This window comes from Scylla paramamosain, chromosome 2 (genome assembly GCF_035594125.1).
Source record: "Scylla paramamosain isolate STU-SP2022 chromosome 2, ASM3559412v1, whole genome shotgun sequence".
In the NCBI taxonomy this organism is placed as follows: domain Eukaryota; kingdom Metazoa; phylum Arthropoda; class Malacostraca; order Decapoda; family Portunidae; genus Scylla; species Scylla paramamosain.
This window is the reverse complement of record NC_087152.1, coordinates 1,884,336-1,907,137: the sequence shown is the minus strand read 5'-3', so window position 1 is coordinate 1,907,137 and position 22,802 is coordinate 1,884,336. Positions and strand designations below refer to the sequence as shown.

The window sequence follows — 22,802 nt, the reverse complement described above, 5'->3', positions numbered from 1 at the left end:
GATGATAACGACAAAGACGATCAGGAAGAAGAGGAGGAGGAGGAGGAGGAGGAGGACGAAGAGAAAGAAAGGTGGCACGGCTGCGGCGTCGGCGACAGCGGCAGATGCAGCAATACTAACAACAGACGAACAGAGGGACCCGCACCCGAGCTACCACCAGCCAGACTACACACTACCCTCTGAATGAACACAACGCCGTTGATTGCACAAGGTGACCCACATCCCGTGCACGCGTTCATTGCGTATTCATAGCACCTGTGTATGAATCAATTGGCGTTCATCGGCCATCATCACACGCCCCTAAGACAGTAAATGGCTGGCACCGAACACAATTTTGGACCGCGCGCCGCCCGTCACCCGCCCGCTCTCCTTCCAGCACGCCATGCAAGTCATCCAGGAGAAAGCAATCGTCCTCTTCCACACAGGCCTTAAGTATTGGTGGATTAGTCTTCATCAATAGTCGTGTATTGATCGGCTCCTGCTTCCCTGTCTCCTGCGTCTTTTTCTGCAATAGCCTCCCTGCCGCCTCTTTATTCCTTACCACTCCGATGTCGTTTTGGATTGGGTTCGCTTCCTTTCTTCCCCTCCTCTTTCTCTTTTTCTTTCTTTCTTTGTCTTTTTCAAGGACGATCTTCAGAAGGGAAAGAGGTAAGACTCAAAATAACTTTCAAGCGGAAGGAGGAAGAAGGACAAAAAACCTGAATGAACGAAGAAGAACGGGGAAGAGAAAGGAGAAAGAAAGAAATAGCATTGACGTGTCATCGTAGGTGAATGACATCTCAGTTAGTGGACTGTGGAGGAGGAGGAGGAGGAAAAATACATCCTCCTCCTGATTTTAGGGAGTTAAAAGGTAAGAGGAAAAAGATGGTGGCGAGGCATCGGGAGTGAAGGACAGAAGTGTCATAAAAATGGTCAAAGAAAAAAAAAACAAAGAGAGAGAGAGAGAGAGAGAGAGAGAGAGAGAGAGAGAGAGAGAGAGAGAGAGAGAGAGAGAGAGAGAGAGAGAGAGAGCGCCGAGACGGTCTGCCCGAGGGAGCGGTGACTCATACGTAGTTCGACCTCGCCTCTCCCTCTCCTCCCTCCTCCCTCCCTCCTCCTCCTCCCTCCTCCTCGTCGTACCTCTCTCTCTCTCTCTCTCTCTCTCTCTCTCTCTCTCTCTCTCTCTCTCTCTCTCTCTCTCTCTCTCTCTTTCCTTCCCTCCCGCCCTCCCTTTTCTCTCCCACCACTTTTACTCTCTCCCACTCTCCCTCCCCCCTCTCCCCATCTTCACTCACCCAGACTTATCTTATAACTTAAATCTATTCTGACCACTCACTTCCAAATTCAATAATACGGTTCCTCCCTTTCTCCACTACCTGTCTCCTTCATCTTAGGCTTATCCTCACTCATTTCAACACCCGTTTAATTCAACCAACCTCCCACCAGGATCCCTCCTTACCACCCCTCCTCCCTCCTACATTCTATTCCGTTCCTACCATGGTTCCTACCCCTCCACTTCCTTACCTCCCCACCTCTCCTACTCTCTACCCTCCCACCCCAGCTGGCACATCCATTTCAGCCCGACCATCCGTTTCATCTGCGAAGCCTCAAGGAACACCTGCAGAGGCTGGGATGAATACCTGACGAATCCCTCTCATCATGCGCTTAACCCTGAGAATCTTGATGAGGCGGGATGAGCAGGGATCGCCACTCCCCCATAGATGGCGCCCACGCCCCCGCAGCCCACACCCATTCAGTGGCACGAGCTCTGTCCCGCGGCTGGTGGACAGAGTGTAGACGGGTGATAGTCATTATGGTCTCTTTCACGTCTCCATAAGTAGAGTCTTTATCGTCTGGACAATGTCTACTATAGGAGCCTTGGGCCAGCCAGGTTCAGGTTGCCCCTTGCACTCATCACTTCCCTGTCCACTCCCAAGACTTGCTCCTGAAGACTTTACAGAGAGATAAGGGATAGTTACGAGAGACAACACTCAATCCGAACTACTGCACTTTCCACTACACAGGAATCACAGCGCAGTTGAGAATTTACCTCCAAACTTTTATTTGACAGTATTCACGCCACTTGTTGTGATTGACTGTTAGAAAACTTTTATTTTTATTCACAAATCTGCGTCAGAAACACGACAACTAAAGTAGTGTCCCGTGGCAGACGTGCCGCTCACTCTGGCGTGCGCTTCGATTCAGGGGACTTGACCAGAAGCACACGGGGCTTTTAAAGTAATAGAGAAATAAATAAAAATAAATAAATAAATAAATAAATAAATAATAAAATTTGAATTCTTCGCTCCATTCAAGTGGTGAAAAGATAAGTTTTCTTTTTTCTTTTTTTAAGTACGCTAATTATTAGAGTTCATCAATTCATTCAAGCGGTGAAACTATCAGCCGCCGCATCATGTCACCCTCGACATGACACCCAAGGAGGAATAATTTTGCATCCCCAACACCGGACTTGTCACTCCAGACAACAACCCCACCGACTGAAGCAAGCAAGCGTTGGCAGTCTCAAGCACGCCGCGTCAAGCTATGTGCGCTGTCAACACGTCACATCGACCACGACATACCTCACATGCAGGCAAGGCAAGAATTTCAATAACTCTGCTGCTTCCCAACAACTTAAATATGCAACGTCCGCTAAACTTGTAACAGTACGCACACCCAGAGGCGGTAAACAGGGCAAGGAAAAGTACTGGTCCACGGGGACAAATCAGAACAACGAGGCACTGGGAAGCAGCAGTCGGCCAGTGGGAAGGCGGCCACCAGCAGGCGAGGCGACAGGTACACGTGCATGTAACGGAAAATCGGAAGCTGTCAATACACACGATCACCGATACTCAATCACACACACACACACACACACACACACACACACACACACACACACACACACGGTATTATCGATGGTCACTCACAATGATGAATATCCTTCACTACTTCTCTTCACAGTTTCATACATAATACAACTCGACAACAACAGTATGCCTCACTCCTGCCCCTTGTCCTCCTCCTCTCCACCACCACCACCACCACCACCATTATCAAACAATATCACATTACAAGAGACCATAAACCTTAAAAAATATGGAGTGCCGAATAATGTTTGGCGTCCCTCTCCCAGCCACCAACACACATACACACAGACAGACAACAGGTACACGAGTCTGCCAGGTAAATACTAAGGATGTCACAACAGTACCTGACAATACCTGCACCTTCCGTAAGTATTACCGTACCGGAAATACACATAAGAGACCTCCGGAACATGGGGAGTCCTCGAGTAAGTACCCCAAGTAAAGACAAGGAGAAAGAGCAAAGGACATAAGGAGGAATACGTCTTCTAGAAAATTCTGCAACAAGGACAACTGAGGAAAACAAGCGGGGATAGGGGGAAAAGCGTAATAGATATAAATAAATAGCGAGAGATTGGAACATAAGAGAACCTATAAATATGCAAAGTAGCACCAGAGAGAGAGAGAGAGAGAGAGAGAGAGAGAGAGAGAGAGAGAGAGAGAGAGAGAGAGAGAGAGAGAGAGAGAGAGAGAGAGAGAGGACAGACACAGACAGAAAGACAGAAACAAAGACAGAGAAACAGACAGACAGACAGACAGACAGACAGACAGACAGACAGACAGATAGGAAACGCAAGAAATGGGGAGGGAGAAAAGGTGGAGAAAGAACGAAAGAGATGGGAGAGTGAGATACGAAAGAGAGACGTCAAGGGGCACCATGGAGGAGAAAGAGGAGGAGGAGGAGGAGGAGGAGGAGGAGAAAAAAGACGATAGAAATATGAAAAAAGAAGAGGATCATGGGAAAGAAAAGCACAAGAGGAGGATGAACAAAAGAGCTGCAAAAGGAAGGAAAAAAAGGTGAATCAAGTAAGGAGGAAGAGGAAGAGCAAGAGGAAGAAGAGGAAGAAGAGGAAGAGGAGGAGGAATACGAGAGGCAGGAACAGCAGCACGAGGAAAAGAGAAAACGGGAGGGGCAGCCAAGAGTGGTGCGGGGAACAAAAACAACAAGAGCATGAAAAGCGAGAGAAAGATGAGAACTGAAAGAAAAGAGGAGAAAGGCGAGGAACCCAAGGCAAAAAAGACCAAGGAAGGACCAACTCGTCCTTTTCCTGACCACCACCATCACCGCCACCACCACGGGAAAACCAACCAGTGAATATATAAAGGAAAAAAAGGGAGAGGGGAACATCGATACCAGTAGATGTGGAGGGCGAGGGCTTGAGGAGGAGGGAGTGATTGTGTATGCAAGAAAAGGAAAAAACATGTATGGGATCACAAATTCCCACGAACCAATACAGAAAAAATAAATAAATAAACAAAATACAAAAGACTACCAGGAAAAAATGTAATTGAACACAAAAACTTCTTTATTGGCGTTCCCATGGTCAAAATAAATAAGTAAATGAATAACAGGAAGCACACGTAACTTTTTTTTTTTTTATAACATGGAGGTGTGCAGTTTCCATCAGCGAGGAGCAAGATGGCCAGCAGTATATCCGTGAAGGAGGCGCCGTCAGGAGGAGCACCAGCAGCCACCACCACTACAACCACCACCACCACCACCACCACCAGACCGACGCACATCACGCTACTTATCATCCGCCGCCTCTTTTTCTTGTTTCTCTTTCTTCCCCTGCCTCTTCTTTCTCTCTCCCCCATGGCACCACAACACACGCGCTTCCACTTCAATACACATTCCCCCCTAGGCCCAACAACCCCCCCACCGTCCCCCGAACGCCTCCTACCACCGGGGAACCTACAGTTATGAGAGGTCGGACACAAAAGGTCTCCTCGACGGATCCACCTAAACTTATTTCTAACCTTCAACATTTTCCACGACTCGTAGCTTTTCTCCGCCGTCTTCCCGACCATCTCTCCACCGCTGACTTTAATCCTCCTCCCCCACCCCCCGGGGCCCGTGATGTCTGACGTGCGAGGGGCCTCAGGGACGTGGTGCGTGCGAGGACAGCGGTGCCAGGGTAAGGCGATAAGGTAAATACTTGTGTATTGATTGTTTACATGGTACTGGTTACACAGCAAGTTTTTCAATCACTACACCATACATGCTGTAGTAGTAGTAGTAGTAGTAGTAGTAGTAGTAGTAGTAGTAGTAGTAGTAGTAGTAGTAGTAGTAGTAGTGGTGGTGGTGGTGGTGGTAGAAAGGTAATTCAGACATATCCATACACAAACAGAATAACACATCGCGGCTTCCCGTGTATTTATCAAACACGCCTGGTCTAACCAAAACCCACCTCCGCAGTGTTCTATATCCATATTTTATCTTACAAACTGCTGCCGTCATCTCGACCCAGCGTTCCCCTCGTGCCGCCGCTGCGAGCCCTAAGACCTGTTCCTCGGGACAATAACGGAGACTCACGCCAAAGGAGGAAGAAGAGAGGGGAAAAAAGGAAACCCGCCTTCGCTTCCTTTCCCATCTGCTCCTCCTCCTCCTCTTTCGTTTCATACACCTCCTCCTGCTCCTTCTTCAACTCATACTTCTCTCTTGCTCCTCCTCCTCCTCCTCGTCGTCCTCCACCATTATAAGAGAGCTTTGCGAATATCCAAAGGCAAAAACTGACCAGTAAACTCTACAATAGATAGATGAGAGAGAGCGAGCAAGCAAGCGAGCGAGGGAGGGAACGCTTAAAGAAGAAAGTATGAAACGACGACATGCACGGCAGGGGGACGTGGCGGGGTGTGTAAACGAGGGGGAAGGGGTGGTGACGGAAGGGAGGGGGCAGGTATCGGCAGAGGGGGAAGGGGAATGGAGGGAGAGCTACAGTGAGTGGCTGAATGAATGTCTGGCTCAATAGCTCAACGGGGACCAGTTTTTCACAGCCTCCTTGGAAGTGACGGGACGTGGGGAAGGGGGAAGAACCGGTGGAGATGGGAGGAAGAGATAACAGTAGCGAAGGGGCATGAAGTAGAGGAGGAGGATGTGGTGGAATAGGTCACAAGAGGAGAATATTGGAAGAGGGGGAAAGAGGTATAGAGACGGAAAGAAAAATAAGAGCAAGGTAGAATAAAGAAACGGATGATAGGGAGAGAAAGTGGTAAAAGTACAAGAGGGAAATGGGAAGGATGCACGTAAGGTTGAGGAGTACCTGTCGCAGTGGTGGGCAGGAAGGCTTTATGGGTCCAGGGAGCAGCGGATCCTCTCCCAAGCGAGCGTAGCGGAAAGAGGATAAAGAGGCTCAGGAAGGTATGGGTTGTGCCCCCTTCACTTTTCTTTCCTTGACAATCACATTCTGTTTAGCTCACCATTCAGTTCAACTCCCGCCGTAGGTACCGTCTATGTATGGTGTGCATATGTAGTGAGTGGTAGAGGCGGTAGTAAGAGAGGGAGGGGTAGGTTTTCATACACTACGGGAGGTCCGCCATGGATTGCATCACAAACAGCAGAGAATAAAGCAACCCCCATCTGATATTATTCCATGGAGAGACAATAAGAAAGAGATTTCCTAGCAAGATCCAATTTAGTTCCAAAGAGGACACACTGTACTTCATCCTCTCCATGCTGTGCGAGGTGTACTAGTGGTAAAGTTGCAGCAAAGGGATAGCGATTGATACAGAATAACGTACATAGCTGTGGTGATGTTCGCAGCAGCACCACCACCACCAATAGTAGTAGTAGTAGTAGTAGTAGTAGTAGTAGTAGTAGTAGTAGTAGTAGTAGTAATACCATCACAACCTAGAATTTATCGCAGCAATGAAAGAAACAGGGAACAAGAGCCCTGCCCAGAATAAAAGACGCATAAATTCCAAGAGAGAGAAAGAGAGAGAGAGAAACGTAAATCAACAAAGTTTGCTTTAGGCGCAAGGGTGGAGGCCGGTGACAAGACAAAGGCAGCAGGGGCAGCGTCCGTGGTGAGTACTGCTGGGAATGGGGCAGGACAGAGCACCGTCTATAGTTCACCAGCCGACCCCCTCCAGCCTTATTCCATCTAGTAGTATGCCAGCGACGAGCATCTCTTCCCTTTTTCACCACTACATCCTCTCTCTCTCTCTCTCTCTCTCTCTCTCTCTCTCTCTCTCTCTCTCTCTTTCTCTCTCTCCCTCTCTCTCTCTCTCTCACACTGCTGGAGATTAACTGACCCAAGGGAAGTCTACAGGGAAACTCCAAACCAGAAAACAACCCTCTTTTTTTTTTCATATATACATGAACACAAACTTCCCTCCATACAAAGTTTAGATGGCGGCAACAGCAGTAGGGGCTGAGGTAGGCATCACTTTTTTTTTCCTTTATTTCCTCTTTTTTTTTCATAGTAACCCCCAAAACGTCTCCTATCAAACAAAGATAGCGGGGTGAAGAAATTAGTTGGGGAAGAATAGGGTGTGGTGCGTTTTAACGATAGGAAAGGGACTTACCTGTTATGACTTGGGAAACTGATCCTTTTCACCACACAACTGTTTATTCAAAAGAGACCTTCTACTCCATTACCCTTTCTCTAATTTTTTTTTTTTTTTATGGAAGAAGGACACTGGCCAAGGGCAACAAAAATCAATAAAAAAAAATGCCCACTGAAATGCCAGTCCCGTAAAAGGGTCAAGGCAGTGGTCAAAAATTGGTGGATAAATGTCTTGAAACCTCCCTCTTGAAGGAATTCAAGTCATAGGAAGGTGGAAATACAGAAGCAGACAGGGAGTTCCAGAGTTTACCAGAGAAAGGGATGAATGATTGAGAATACTGGTTAACTCTTGCGTTAGAGAGGTGGACAGAATAGGGGTGAGAGAAAGAAGAAAGTCTTGTGCAGCGAGGCCGCGGAAGGAGGGGAGGCATGCAGTTAGCAAGATCAGAAGAGCAGTTAGCATGAAAATAGCGGTAGAAGACAGCTAGATATGCAACATTGCGGCGGTGAGAGAGAGAGGCTGAAGACAGTCAGTTAGAGGAGAGGAATTGATGAGACGAAAAGCTTTTGATTCCACCCTGTCTAGAAGACCAGTATGAGTATACTAGTATACTACTAGTTACAGCAATGATGAAAACACAGCTTAGCAAGGACCTGAAAGAATATATTGTTACTAGTAGTCATTTGTAATCCTTTGCAACTTTCAACTCTCAACAGAATCAACATGCAGGCCATACTGCCTTAAAAAATTTTGTCCGCGGGTCAGTTTACCTTTCTGATCAGCCGAAGCCACTCTGGTACATCATTCATAAGTCTCCACACTCAGGGACACACCAAGCCTCCCTCGTGCCCTCAAAGACTCAGGGCACGTATACAGCCTCACCATCACCCGGCTCAGTCTTTCACGTTTTCCTCCGCCATCACCTCCACTCAGCCGTCCGTACCTTTCTCGCACTCCGGTCATCTCCATCCCAGGTCACGCCATCCCAGCACACCACCTCCTATTCTTCTGTCACAAGACTTGCTACGCCACACACCTCATCCTTGCGTCTATACCCTGCCTCCTCAGCTACGCCTCACATATTTTCCAACGCTTCTATTTCTCTCCACGCTGGAGCTCACGTTCCCGCCACACAAGGCCAACCAGTGTCCAAATACAAGCGTTGATATTACTGTGCCGGCTCCCAGTTTAGTTTCTATATGTTTTACTGTCCCAATTTCAGGGCGTAATTCACAGGGAAATTAAAACCTGTTTTTCATAGATGTCTGGCAATCTGAACACTTACCCCATACAAGCGTTGATAGTGATGTTCCTATATCGCCTCAATTACTTCTTTTCTGATGTTTTTTACAGTTCTAATTGAATGTGTAAAACTCGTAGAAAAGTTAGGCCCGTCCTCTTATAGGAAGGCGGCGGGCGATCACATCCCTAATACCATACGTCATCCTTTAAACTTCCCTTCCCGCTCAAAAATATCCTTCCATCTTTCCTCCTGACGCCGCTGGATCAACAAGTTAATTTCAAGAGGCGCGGTCGGTCCCATCGGCAGCCAAGGGCGGCGGAGAGACGTGAGAGGAAATATTACCAAATCAGCTCCGCCGCGATCCTTCCAGTTTACTGCTGATGGAGCCCCCGCTGAAGCTCCTTCCGTGCCGCTGCCACATCTTTACTCCTGCAGAAACCTTCCCCCATCCGAGCCTCGTCCGCCACGCCACAGCACCCTTCCCTTTCCCTCTCCCTCTCTCTCTCTCTCCTGTTTTTCACCATATTGTAAATGCCTCTGCAATATTTCACTATCATTGTATCAGGAATAGCAAGGAAACGAAACAACAGGTAATTATATATTTGAGAAACCAATACCTCCATAAAAAGAAAAAGCATGCCTGCAGTAATTGTTCATAAAAAAAAAAAAATTGTATCCCATTAACTACAATACCCACAGTTAAAGATAATTTAACGTTACAACCAAGACGGACTAAATAAATTAACATCAGCATAAGGGAAAGAGGGCACAGCTCCGCCAGGCTCGTGACAACAAGGGCATCACTATGGAGTAAAGTTACCGGATTCGTGGCAGGCTCGGCTAAAAAGGTGCGTGAGGGATGCCAAGGAGAGCCGTAAGTGTGAGTGAGTGTGATTGCGTGCGTGAGTGAGATTGTGTGTGTGATTGTGCAAGTGTGTGTGTGTGTGTGTGTGTGTGTGTGTGTGTGTGTGTGTGTGTGTGTGTGTGTGTGTGTGTGTGTGTGTGTGTGTGTGTGTGTGTGTGTGTGTGTGTGTGTGTGTGTGTGTGTGTTACAACGCATAAACAGTGGTCTAGTTGTCTCATACAATGCATATCGTTGTGAGAGAGAGAGAGAGAGAGAGAGAGAGAGAGAGAGAGAGAGAGAGAGAGAGAGAGAGAGAGAGAGAGAGAGAGAGAGAGAGAGAGAGAGAGAGAGAGAGAGAGAGAGAGAGAATCATGACCACAGGAAGAGTAAGAAAAGTGGAGACCCTTTCTATAGCAGCGTTCATTAGTACACCACGAGGCTGGATGACGAGGGGCCTTCACACTCCCACTCTTCCTGCTTTCCTTCCCAAGTGTTTGGTGCACTAAACGTCAATCATACACCGCAAAAACACACGCACACACGGGCAGACAACTGAGTGAGTGAGTGTATGGGTGGGTGAGTGAGTGAGTCGGTGTGTTGAGGGGTGGGTCGGTGTGTGTGTGTGTATATCTGTGTGTGTGTTATAGGAGACTCAATATTGTTCCCCCTCTCATACTATTTACCAAGTGTAGTACCACGACACAACACGACCAGAAATTATGACTTCACAAACTGCAGCACATATAGGCAATGAGAGAGAGAGAGAGAGAGAGAGAGAGAGAGAGAGAGAGAGAGAGAGAGAGAGAGAGAGAGAGAGAGAGAGAGAGAGAGAGAGAGAGAGAGAGAGAGAGAGAGAGAGAGAGAGACGGAGGGATTAAAATTAGGAAAACAAACATTTAAAATTCTGATTGAACATATTAAGTTCTGACCAATTAATAATGCATGTAATTCATATCAGGGCTACGGCTGAATATTTGTTCAAGTAATTAATATAATGAATTTATCATATAGAGCTACCTATATTTAACGGAATGGTAATAATACACACCATTTCATTTACCAGACACGCTTTAAAGGGTAAAGCTGCCTCATTATATATACACCAAGATCGTGTGCATGTGGCAAGACGACCTGATGGAGCGCGAACTGTCACCTGTGTTAAAACGGGGAAGTTTATGGCCACCACTCACGGGACAGAACGACGCACACGGCATAGGGGACCAGAATGGCACTAAGGACCATGTTCTGAAAACTTCTGGCCACACTTCCCTGACTTTCAATAGGCTCTAGATGATGTTACACGAGTTCAGGATAATTTTACGGTTCTAATGATAGATCAATAATATTTCTTCACTATGAATAGGAGAAACACTCATTGAAAACCCGACTAATCATCATCTCTGTGGCCTTTAAAAATAGTCGTGATGAGAAAGCAAAGCGTTTTTTAATATAGACCCAACATTATTGCGCGGAGCACCCTATGACCCTATGATAAGCTAACGCATGTTGCCGGACATCCCGAACTGAAGAGGAAACGATGTGTATGTGTAACCGCCAGTAAAGTCCATTCTGCAAATCTACACGCATCCGGAAGCCATCGCGGTAAGAAACACAGTCGACCAGTACAAAAATGTTCACAGGTCAGGGTTCACTAAGGAGAGTGAGGAGCACCATTAGGACGCCGACACCAGCACGCAACACTGCCCGGCCCGACGCTATCCCACCACGGCAAGGCCAAAATTAATAACATCAATTTTAACCGAGTGGGGTTGGACTGACCTGACCAGGTGTGCGGCAGCGGCGAGGGCGGGGGCGGTAGGTTTCTGCGGCGTAAAAACGGCACGTGGGAGGGACGCGGAGGAGTGAGGAGGAGGGAGATGAGGGAGAGCTGAGGTGGGGGTGGGAGGGCGGTCATCCATTAGGTCCAGCCGGCAGTCATTCCAGCCTCGGGACAACTGGCCGGTCGTTAACAGCCCGCAGAGCGTCCAATAAATCCGGGTGCATGCGAGGGCCACGCCGACACGCCCTCCGCCACCGTGCACTGCCGCCGCCACCGCCTCCACACGCACTGCTACAACAAAATGGTAACTAAAACATAAATCCGGGCATATAATGGCCTTCAGGAAGCTACAGCAGGCACGGTGTGTGTGTGTGTGTGTGTGTGTGTGTGTGTGTGTGTGTGTGTGTGTGTGTGTGTGTGTGTGTGTGTGTGTGTGTGTGGGGGGGGGGGGGGTTGCTGCTTCCCATAGCTATGTAAACCATCCACACCCGCCCCCACACCCGCTCAAGCTCTTAATATCACGGGCGATGAGGGTTGTGGCGCGGCGGGCGTTGTGGAGTGCCTCACTCTAACACCATGTTAATGTGCCATAAAGGATGCTCATAAAGCCGTGAAGAGCACACCATCGTCATTATTCCCATTAAACTACCCTCAGCCATCGCCAACAATGCTAACCCTTCAAATTATTATTATCATCAATATTTTTCATGATTTTTTTTACCATCATTATTCGGAAAGGTTATCAAACACACCCATTAGATCAGGAATTCACACCCTGTTAATGTGTGTGTGTGTGTGTGTGTGTGTGTGTGTGTGTGTGTGTGTGTGTGTGTGTGTGTGTGTGTGTGTGTGTGTGTGTGTGTGTGTGTGTGTGTGTGTGTGTGTGTGTGTGTGTGTGTGTGTGTGTGTGTGTGTGTGTGTGTAGCCGTGTGGTGGGCAATGAGTGACCATAAGAATGTGACATTAAAGTTAACACGCGCGTGAGGAATGCAGCGGTGAATGTGCGAGTCTCGGCCACGAAATATTAGGCCCCGCATTTTATCGGACAAGAGGAAATGGAGGCGGGAAATAACTACGGTGGTGGTGGTGGCCGTGCTCTCTCTGTGTGTGTGTGTGTGTGTGTGTGTGTGTGTGTGGGAGGGGGGGCGGTAGTGCCTGAACAAAAGTAAAACCGTCTAAATTTAGGTAAATGTGAGGAACCCCAATGAGAAGACTAGGTTAGAAACGTTGCTTAGAAATTATTACTGTGTGAACCTAATGCAATTCCTACAGTCACGCCAGTAGTAGTAGTAGTAGTAGTAGTAGTAGTAGTAGTAGTAGTAGTAGTAGTAGTAGTAGTAGTAGTAGTAGTAGTAGTAGTAGTAGTACCAATCTAAAGTTACAGTCAAAAAAGAGCAAAAAAAAACAACTCCATCAACCTATGTCATTAGTAGAGAACGCTGGAGTGTGTGTGTGTGTGTGTGTGTGTGTGTGTGTGTGTGTGTGTGTGTGTGTGTGTGTGTGTGTGTGTGTGTGTGTGTGTGTGTGTGTGTGTGTGTGGCCGCCTTCCTTCGATTCAAGCACAAGTTGGTGATGGATGTTGGTGATGGATGGCGCGGCGCGTGGCCAGAATTTCCTTAAGCCTGATGAATACGAGGGTTTAATGACTGTCTTTCCCCTTTAGTTACCAAGACTGGCCCTGCACCTCCCCACATCCCCCACCACAACCACAATCACAACACTTACAAGCACCAAGAATATAGAACAACACTTCAACAAGACTCCATATGTGACTGTTAGCCCACGTGAAAGAGATAAGTCTTATAAAACGAGAGAATTATCGTGCATAAAGGTTTAATGACTCCAGTGCTTGTCATTATATACAAGTAAATGCAAATCAAAACACTATTATCAACCGTTCAGTAATGTTTATAGACACCGTCATCACCATCCTCAATGATCATCACCAGTTTAGCATCATCACCAACAGCGTGAGGTTTCCAAGTGATTTACGAAGCATTTCACTTTACAATTCCCCCGTCAGGCCAAGTGCTACCTTCGCTACAGCTCTGCGTCAGGAGGAAGGACCATCGATCAATCTGATAACGAGACTCCAGCATATATGGTGAGTGGTAGCAACTGCAACAAGAGGCAATTTGTTTGACACAGTTACTTAGCTAACGGCACGAGAGGAGGAGGAGGAGGAGGAGGAGGAGGAGGAGGAGGAGGAGGAGGAGGAGGAGGAGGAGGAGGAGGAGGAGGAGGCACAAAAGGAAAATGAAATAAGCCCACAGGAGAACGACATGAAGATGTACAAGTAGTCTCCTGCACCACCATCATCACCACCACCATCACCACACAAACACCACAGCCACCACCACCACCACCACCACCAGCAGGGCCACAACCACCACGCCAAGAAAACCGGTCTTAAAGGGGTGTTTGGGGCTTGCCGTCCCGCCCGCGAGGACCCTAAGTGCCTTAAAACCTATGGCGCCTCCTCTTTTTTCAGCAGTTGCTCCACCGTAAGGGGCCATTACTGCGAGCTCGGCCGTAATTACCTGAGGGAAGATATTAAGTACAGGCAGCAAGAAGGGATCGTGTGCCAAGGCTAAGGTTGAGGGTACGTACATACTGGCGGTGCTGCGGGCGTGGAAGGCAGGCTACGCGCTGGTACAGTACAAAGGAACACCACATGACATTTCCGGAAGCACAACTTAGCCCCTCTGCTTCCCCGTCAAGCTCCTCCCCACCATAACCACCACTACCCATCACTGTTCTCAGCACCCAGGAGTCTCTCAGCTGCAGCACTTCCCCACCCTCTCCACCACACTGCTGCTCCTTCCCTCCCTTCTGCCACTACCTATCGTATGCCCGTGTGCCTGTAACTATTATCAACCTAACTTGCATCGCCAGATAAATTGTTACCCAAGAAAGGGGTCAGACATCAGACAAACTTCCCACGTACAAACTTTCCACATCAAAAAAAACTTTCCATACCCTGGAAACTTTAAAACAGAAAAATAATAATAAAGTTTGTACATAAGGGAAAAAATTGTTAATATTACGAGTGAATTTCTGCTGGCCGCCCAAAAAAAAAAAAAAGCAAGAAAAGAGGTAGCAGCACTTTTTAAACACAGAGTCCAAGTTTAAAAAGCACAGGAAACCAACACCACGTCCACGGGGAGCGAGCCCCATTGCCGTCCTGCCGCCGGATCATTAAAAAATACCACAAGGCAAAGTGGATTAGAACAACAGTAGTTAAGATAGCGCGCCAGGAAGGAGGGAGGGACAAAGAGCGACACGCGGGGAAGCCATCCTGAAAGACCACCACCATTTACTTCTCTGTTTACAAGGGAGGGTTTTTCTTCTCTCCTTTTTGACGGGGCCACACTCTTAGCAGTAGCGAGGGCTGACACTCCCCCTACAGTGGTGATTAAGGCGTTAAGGGGGAAACTGTGTGTATGTGACTGTGTTTGTATACATTCTCTCTCTCTCTCTCTCTCTCTCTCTCTCTCTCTCTCTCTCTCTCTCTCTCTCTCTCTCTCTCTCTCTCTCGTCGATGAGTCTCACCACCACTAATACCACCGTTCGAGGCGTCTGGAAGGGGGGAGGGTTCTCTAGACTTTAATTTGCAGCAAGCTCACAGGTCGGGAGGGGTGGGAATGAGCGGAGAAGGTGGGAGGAGGAGGAGGAGGAGGAGGAGGAGGGTTGGTCTCCAATAATGCAGGGCGGGCAAAGTGCCACTTAAACACGTCTCTCTCTTCTTCGACAGATTCACAGTTATCATTTCTTGACACACTTCTTATTCCATGACAGAAAATAATGAACTCTGCAGCTGTTTGGAATCTGAAGGACTTTTTACTTGGGAATGAGATACTGCCGTGTGTGCGTGTGTGTGTGTGTGTGTGTGTGTGTGTTTCCAGCTAGCAAGAATGGGGCGGTTTGTGTTTGTGATGACTAAGGCTTTTGTTGGAAATAATAAACAGTCCCGTAGCACATCTTTTCTTTTTAAACCGTCTCGCACCATACATTTAGTGCTTCCTGCTCCACTCCCCCCATCCTCTCTCTCTCTCTCTCTCTCTCTCTCTCTCTCTCTCTCTCTCTCTCTCTCTCTCTCTCTCTCTCTCTCTCTCCATACGACGGTGCTTATTGTTCCCCACACAGAAGATGTCAGTATGAACCTCCAGCAGCTCAACCCGCCAGTGCAGGATATTATTTGTCATTTCTAAAAGCCCCCTTCCCTTCCAATCCCTTAGGCTTACGTTACCCTGCAAAGTACATCACTGAATTTACTCCACAGCTGCAGTTATCGTTGCTCTACTGTTTATTGGGTCACTTCAAATAACACAATAAAACGTCACAAGTTATTGGATTAAGTTAATTAGACAACTATTAAGAAAAGATGCGTGCGTGTACGCGTTTAAGAGTCAATACCTTTTTTTTATTTATTTATTTTACATTGAAATATTTTTTTTTTTTACTTTTGGTAAAATTACAAGGTATGATTATTAGTTGATGTTTCGGGTAATTGGTTGAATGAAAATGCATCTCACTTGTAGAAAATTAAAGACGAACCTCAAAACAAACGCAAACGAAAAGGCAAAGGTTAACAAATACGTAGGTAGGTGAACTCAGGCAACACCTTCACTCAGGAAAGACTTGCAGCACGCGCCCTAAACATTTATCATCCGCGTAATATCCAGATTCCAATTAATATGAATTATAATTAATCCTGGACAAAAAAAGCATAAGGATCCGGTTCAGTTCAGAATCCGGTAACAATTCTTCCGCTACACAAGATCCTGTCCTCTCCGGTTGGTAAAATTAAATATAAGGAAAAGGTACGTTCCCAAAAGCAGCCTCTACTTGCAGCACACGACAAAGCAGTGATGAGGCGGCAGGAAGATAAAGATGATGATAGTTTTAGTGTATGTATGATATACTGAGACCTTTACAACACTACGCACACTACAGCTACATGTCAGGAGGTAAAGATAGATGAGACAAGACTGAACGAGGCAGCAGTACCCAGGGTTTTCAAGATGGCGGCATACCAGGAGAGGTACTTGGCAGGCAGAGCAACCAGGGGCACGACACACACTGACCAATGCGCTGCACACCGAACGCAGGAAGCTCGAGGCTCACGTCATCCACGCAGGTGCAATACACACCATGAGGCAATAGAATAATTCAACGAATACTCTGCATTCAGATAAATTATTATGCAATACTGTTATATTCTCCTTTTTATCCACTCGCCACAAAGCAACACAGCGATGCCTTTAACAACCCACCGAGGTGGTGCAATGCTGGACGCAGAAAACAAAGATCACAAAACACCTGTTAAAATTTCAGCAAACTCGGTGGTGACGGAACACGAATTATTCCGCTTCTTTTTAACGCCATTTCCCACATTAATTATATTCGCTGTTCGTTATCATTTGATCAAACAGCAAGTAAAATTTTTCCGTGCCAGAGTACCGGTATAATTATATACATTTGTGTACACACTTAAGTACCAGGACCTGCACTATCAAAAAGCCCTATCATTAAGCGTACAGGAATCACTACCTTCACCACTACCACTTGACCATCACTACCAGCACCACCACCACTAAATCATCTACTACTTGCTATTCTCTTCACCTCATCAATTACTGTCATCACTGCCACTACATCAACAAGCAACACCACCACTAAATCAGATACAGCTGCACCATCACCACTATATTATATCACCAAATATCATCACTATCATCAGGGGAAGGCAATACGAAAGCGCAGGAAAGAAAAAAGAAATATTAAAAAAAGAGAATATCCGAGTATGCTCCGTAGTGGTGGGCGAGGAGGGGCGCGCAGGGAAGCGATGCCTGTAGTGTATCTTAGCGAAGACAAGTAAATAAAGGGTGGAGTAGCACTGGGCTCGGCCGCCAGACAGCTCGGTTTAAGTGAGCTTGAGTAAGGAGCTGCGAATAATTGGATCCGCGGCCATTTTTCAAGGCGATGCTGAGCTACGGCGAGGCGACGCTCCATGATGGGAGGGCGGTTGGTGCAGAAGCTAAAGGAGCCTGCACGCTTCTCCTCGCCTTCCTCTGTCTGCACTCCCTCCCCGCCTCCTCCCTTGCCCTCCTATGTCTGCAGCCTTTCCCCATCTCCTCTGTCCGCTGTTCCTCCTCCTTCCCAGTGTCTGCTGCCCATCCCTGTCTCCTCCGTCAACGGTATTCATAAACGTTTTAGCATCTTTTCTAGTGGAAGCTGCTGGGGTTTTCAAGGGTGTTTCCATAATTCTTCCTGTGATAGTGTACACTGGATTTCTGCATATCAGAGGGAAGCAACACCTGTATGACCACGACTAAACATCCCCGTGGTCTTCGAAAATGGAGCTGATGAGAGAACAAAGCGCTTAAAAATACGACCTAACATGTCTCCGCCTCTGCCCTCGCCTTTCTTTCTATAACCCTTCCCCACTTCCTCCATCGCCCTATACTCTCTCTCTCTCTGCAGTCTTTATCCGACTCCTCCCTCGCCTTTCTCTCTCTAAAACTCATCTCCATCTCCTTCGTCTGCAGCCGCTCTCCACCTCATTCGTCCTCCTCTGTCTGCAGCCCTCATCCACCTCCTTTATCCACCTCCTCCCTCTCCTTTCACCACTACCACCACGCTTCACCAAACGACTCTTATTATTCTACTCCTTTCTCGTCCACTCCACCACCCAAGAAGCTTCCATTATTTTTTTTTTCTCTCTCTCTTTCTGGATCATGGTTTCAGCGAGAAGAATGGTGATTGCTTAAGGATGACACAGAAGTAAAAACAAGGACCGTCCCAAATTACCTCCAAGTACAGGCTGACACCGCTGGTCTGACGGTTGTTTATGGTACTTTCCTGTCACTGCTGGCCTTGACACAAAAAGCAGCCTATCTATTTCGGATGCCTGCACGAATATACCACTGGTGCTGATTCACTCCTTTTGACACAGACACACATACACACATAGCTGGTGCAAAACCAAAGCCAAGTCTCCTACCTGCACCAAGACGCCGACTCCCTTCTGACTGTAAACTGTTTGGCTGACGATGGACACTGCAACTCACATTGGCTCTTCCCTCGTCATAAAGGAAGTATACACTGTCCCGATGTACGAATAGCAAACCTAAACCACGTGTACTTTTATTTCATCAACACCTTTCTTTATTTCCTTGTACTTTTCACACACTATCCCACACGCTTAAATCCCTTTCCTATCATACTCTTGGTAGAAATCTAAATACAAAATATGGAAGAAACGCTTTTCGGGTGCAGGCAGCTGCAGGGCGGGGGTAAAGGGTATGTATTCTCAATCACCACACCGCTCTTATTTCCTTGTACTTTTCCCATCCTATCCCACCCAATCTATTTCTCGCCATACCCTAAAGTACAAATGTAAAATGGAAGAAACACTGTTGGGGTGGTTGGGGCGACCATACAGAGCGGCAAGGGTTGCTGGAGTTGTCAGCGCACCGTGGAGGGGCGAGTAGGAATTATGGGGAGCAAGAACAGAACAGCAGTTGTGACATTCTCCCAGTAAACATTTGCCCTTGTGTTTATCTGAGACCAGGGTTGCTGGGGCTGCAGGACATCCCCACCCAAGCATGTAAAGGGAAGGGAAGTGAAGGGAAGGGCGGGGAGCGGGATGGCAAAAGGAAGAGGTAGGGAAAGGAGTCACTGCAGCTGTTGAATCTGTACTAAAGAAACCATAAGAGAAATAGTGAACTTTTAAGGCTAACATTCCTCGAAGTTTCAAAGTAACACAATGCCAGCAACAATCTTTTATATTGACCGTGAAGATCCTGAACCCCAGCACGCCGACATGGGGCGGCGAGAACCAACCAACCTCTGCAGCTCACAACACCCAGCACGATGTGTTGTATCTTATGCTACTTTTTTTCTTTCAATCTCCACACGAATCAACAACTACTGATTGAATTACACCGAATCAACGAGGCCGTATGATGCCCGGTAAGGCTGCAAAAGAGCGATACATCTTCCACTGAGAAAATGACGGGACAGAAATGAACTTAAAACTTTTCGACCCCAAGCAGAATATTACACCAGAATGGCAAGTATGTATTCAGACGCAGTGTAAGTATTCCACTATTGTACGAGTGCGCCCATCACATGCACTAAACTTTCGCAAAACATTGAGAGCAGAGAAATGTATCTACTCCATTTTAAGAGACAGAGCTCGTACATCCTCCAGTTAAGAATGTGTCACGCCATTACAAACTGGATCAATGAACTTGTTTCTCGCCGATGAATTATCGAGAAAAACCAGTCTTCTCCGTTAGAACTGGTGCTGATATGAAATGCCGTTTATCATCACCAACTTTCGCCCCGCCAGGAATTCGAAACAGAATTTCATGCCGTTCCAACAAACCGGATTATCACCCCCATCCCCCGGCGCGTCCTCATGAAGGTCACGCCTGCACTCCATCGCAAGCACTGCATTATTTTCTGCAGACTCGCTCTCATCCTCTTCCTAAGCGTAAGATTTTGGGAATTTACAAAAAACAAGCAAACTGTGAAATCAGAAGATTCTCGCACAATGGAAAAAAAAAAAAAGGCGCGCGCACGCACACCATATACACATATAATACCACTCAATACACTTAAGTACACTTATACTTTTCAGTGCCAAATCGTTCTTTCATTAAACAAACAACTTAAATATAAAAATATCTCCCGGGAAGACTCAGAATAACGATCCCTTACAGATCTTCTGAGCCTAATTGAATTATTGTGATGAAGCAGACCCGCTGGGATGGTTCGAGGCGCACCAAGACCTGCCTCACGCTGTGGGTTGCGGCGAAGACAAACATGAACACCCAAAATTCTTGCGGTGCCCCAGTGAAGTGAATGGAAAACGCTCCTGTGCTGTAGTACAAGCTGCTTTTTACAGTACACTCAGTTCCACTCACTATAACGTTTATAATATCAAATGCATTTGATGTATGGTATAAGCTAAATTACCGTGGTCAAACTAATGTTCACCAGAAATCTTTACGCCAAACTACACAAAGGCTGGCACTAGTGCCAGGTCATCTTGGGTGGCTCACAGCTGTCCGTGACGTGCCTTCAGGTCAACTCTTGCATCGTTTCGCCGTTTTTATTCACCTGAAAATCTCCATCAGGTAACATTCACATTTATGATCTTCCGTTCCAGTTGTTAAGACTGAAGCAACGACTTCCGTGTCTGCTCAATATAATATTAATTTTGTTGTTCACTGACCCCAATTAAAACCAGAAACCTTCATACGATTTCATTGCAGCAAAATACTACCGAGCAAAATTTACTCAAACATTGCGAAACTTGCGCATCATTCCTGGAAGCCAGGCGGCGACGCTTCAAATATATATATATTTTTTTTTTCAGGTTTCGTATTTCGCCACGCGAATCGTATTAGATTTTCTTTTCGCTATTTACGAAGAGAAAAAACAACAAAATTTAAACTTGAGTGAAATACAAAGCAGTTCCCAGCACAAGTGAATAAATAAACAGACTCGGGTAAATAAAGACGGAGGTAATTACATCAAACGAATGAACTTGACTGACCTGTAATGCAAGAACCGACACATCGTTTCGAATATCTAAAGGCTCCTCCTGCATGCACGACACACTGCACTGGTGTTTAAGACTCACCTGACACAGCATCCGAACAATTGCTGGTGAAGAGAAACCAATACGCAAAAATTACAAGCACAAATTGTATCCATTTATATCTTAATGACACACATTCATCAGCTTGACACAAAGCGGCGCTGAGGGACACGTTCAGCAAAAAAGTCTCGGTCTCAGCCAAAAGGGAGAAGCAACATTTTTTCAAGGCTCTTCAGCACAATAGCTCTTTATTACTTTTATTATGAAATTCTGACTGTCTGGCTTATTACTGGAGGGTATATGCGCAGTAGTTTCGGATGAGGTTTTCATTAGTGACTTTAAAAATCCTGCATGTAAGCAATGTTGTATCTAGTTGTGTTTTATCGTATTGTCACGGACACTAATCTGAACTTGGTAACTACATCCCGTTCACCATTCCCTTCCGCGGCCTAGTTCCATAAGACTTCCTACTTACTCTCACCCCTATTCTGTGCACCTTATTAATCCCACACTGCATCCCTTTCAAAGCTCTTGAGCGCTCTGCCTTTTAATTCCACTTTCCTCCCTTACATTTTTTTTCGAGACAGGAGTATCGAGACTCACCACTGAAACTAATTTGCCCTTCCCTTTTAAAGCTCTCCTACTACATACTTTAAAGGACAGCCAATTAAAGACTTTTATTTTTCAACCCACTGGCCACTCATACATAAAAAAAAAAAACACGAATTACCGTTTTGTGTGTGTGTCTGTGTGTGTGTGTGTGTGTGTGTGTGTGTGTGTGTGTGTGTGTGTGTGTGTGTGTGTGTGTGTGTGTGTGTGTGTGTGTGTGTGTGTGTAATCATATTATCGAGAACATTTCCATGATAAAACCTTCGCCGATGTCTCAATTACCAGGAAAACAGCTGGAAAACACGTACTCTCAACAAATCAGCACGGAATCAACACATTTTTCCACCTAAAACTAACCTAAGAATATTATTCTCGATAACGGAGAAACGTTCAAATGTTGTTGTGACCTAAACCACACTGGCAAGAATAACAAAGAAATTAAGGCAGAGGGTTCCATTACTTGCCAGCAGCCAGCCTGGGCAGTGGTGGTAGTGGTGCCGGCGGCTACCCAGGCAGCAGAGGCTATATACCTTCACCCTACATCCCTTCCACAGCCTCACACTCAGCCACCTCCACCACTTCCACGCTGGCGTTCCCCGGTCCTCCGTGAGCAGACTGGGGCGAGAGACGACGTCCTGGTCACAACTTTGCTCATCGCGGAGTGTTAAGCGCACTTCCACCAGTCATCGAGTCTCATACTGGTCTTGTACTTCAAATGGGCGACCCTTCCACCGCCAAGACCAGCCCGGTGCCCGCTGCTCGTCACCCTCACTCCTCCATTCTCAAGTTTCAACCCTTTCTTTCCCGCCAACTTCCAGTCACCTGCTACGGCGTCCCGGTCCTCACACCCTCCGCAGTCAGTTTTATTCCTCGAGCAGGTTTCCTTCAGCCTGACTAATTATTCTCACGATCTTGGAATTAATGTTTCCTCGTCAACTTGATGGGTCTTCTTGCGGGAAGCCTTACCGCTCTGCATAGTCACTTAGACACGCGGCGTTCATCAGGAGATAATCACTTGAGCTTGGGGAACATACACGTACTCTACAAAGTAAATGTCATATATAGAAATAATAATATAATAATAATAATAATAATAATAATAGTAATAATAATAATAATAAATGATCTACTCTTCATGTAAAATCTGATCTGTGCTGAAGGTTATTACGTAAAGATAACTAAAAATAGAAAAAAAAAAAAAAAAAAAATTATAAACTCAATAAGAAATCACTCAGTACTTTCACACAAGTTGACTACGTTATAAAAATACATGTACCTTGTTCAATACTAAGTTCGGCGTTCCACAGGTATAAACACAACGGACCGGTTCCACTACATCACGGACCGAACGAAAA

At 46.5% G+C, this 22,802-nt stretch overlaps 1 long non-coding RNA gene across 2 annotated transcripts in view; it reads right to left on the bottom strand.

Moving 5' to 3' along the window:
* Positions 1 to 22,802, bottom strand: part of LOC135108366 (uncharacterized) — an 85,711-nt gene that overhangs the window by 44,980 nt on the left and 17,929 nt on the right. The window contains exon 3 of one of the 2 annotated variants that reach the window (XR_010272222.1): positions 9,185 to 22,488. The exons of the other annotated variant lie outside the window; for it this stretch is intronic. This is a non-coding gene — a long non-coding RNA (uncharacterized LOC135108366). Of the gene's footprint in view, positions 1 to 9,184; positions 22,489 to 22,802 lie in introns of those variants that run through there. 2 annotated transcript variants of the gene reach the window in all.